Here is a 1,742-nt window from a genome sequence, read left to right as displayed (position 1 = left end):
AAACTGCCAAGACTGAATCAGGAAGAAATAGAAAATATGAACAGACCAATCACAAACACTGAAATTGAAACTGTGATTAAAAATCTTCCAACAAACAAAAGCCCAGGACCAGATGGCTTCACAGGCGAATTCTATCAAACATTTAGAGAAGAGCTAACACCTATCCTTCTCAAACTCTTCCAAAATATAGCAGAGGGAGGAACACTCCCAAATTCCTTCTACGAGGCCACCATCACCTTGATACCAAAACCAGACAAGGATGTCACAAAGAAAGAAAACTATAGGCCAATATCACTGATGAACATAGATGCAAAAATCCTCAAGAGAATACTAGCAAACAGAATCCAACAGCACATTAAAAGGACCATGCACCATGATCAAGTGGGGTTTATTCCAGGAATGCAAGGATTCTTCAATATACGCAAATCTATCAATGTGATAAACCATATTAACAAATTGAAGGAGAAAAAACATATGATCATCTCAATAGATGCAGAGAAAGCTTTTGACAAAATTCAACACCCATTTATGATAAAAACCCTGCAGAAAGTAGGCATAGAGGGAACTTTCCTCAACATAATAAAGGCCATATATGACAAGCCCACAGCCAACATCATCCTCAGTGGTGAAAAACTGAAAGCATTTCCACTAAGATCAGGAACAAGACAAGGTTGCCCACTCTCACCACTATTATTCAACATAGTTTTGGAAGTTTTAGCCACAGCAATCAGAGAAGAAAAGGAAATAAAAGGAATCCAAATTGGAAACGAAGAAGTAAATCTCTCACTGTTTGCAGATGACATGATAATATACATAGAGAATCCTAAAGATGCTACCAGAAAACTACTAGAGCTAATTAATGAATTTGGTAACATAGCAGCATACAAAATTAATGCACAGAGATCTCTGGCATTCCTATACACTAATGATGAAAAATCTGAAAATGAAATTGAGAAAACACTCCCATTTACCACTGCAACAAAAAGAATGAAATATCTAGGAATAAACCTACCTAAGGAGACAAAAGACCTGCATGCAGAAAATTATAAGACATTGATAAAAGAAATTAAAGATGATACAAATAGATGGAGAGATATACCATGTTCTTGGATTGGAAAAATCAACATTATGAAAATGACTCTACTACTCAAAGCAATCTACATATTCAATGCAATCCCTATCAAACTACCACTGGCATTTTTCACAGAACTAGAACAAAATATTTCACAATTTGTATGGAAACACAAAAGACCCCAAATAACCAAAGCAATCTTGGTAAAGAAAAATGGAGCTGGAGGAATCAGGCTCCCTGACTTCAGACTATACTACAAAGCTAGAGCAATCAAGACAGTATGGTACTGACACAAAAACATAGATATAGATCAATGGAACAGGATAAAAATCCCTGAGATAAACTCACACACATATGGTCACCTTATTTTTGAAAAAGCAGGCAAGAATATACAATGGACAAAAGACAGCCTCTTTAATAAGTGGTGGTGGAAAAACTGGACAGCTAAATGTGAAAGAATGTAATTAGAACATTTCCTAACTCCACACACAAAATGAATTAAAGACCTAAATGTAAGGCCAGACACTATAAAACTCTTAGAGGAAAACATAAGCAGAACACTCTATGATATAAATCATAGCAAAATCCTTTTTGACCCACCTTCTAGAGAAATGTAAATAAAAACAAAAATTAACAAATGTGACCTAATGAAACTTAAAACCTTTTGTAC

This window comes from Lipotes vexillifer, unplaced genomic scaffold, assembly GCF_000442215.2.
Source record: "Lipotes vexillifer unplaced genomic scaffold, Lipotes_vexillifer_v1.1 scaffold452, whole genome shotgun sequence".
Classification (NCBI taxonomy): Eukaryota; Metazoa; Chordata; class Mammalia; order Artiodactyla; family Lipotidae; genus Lipotes; species Lipotes vexillifer.
This window is presented reverse-complemented; position numbering follows the sequence as displayed.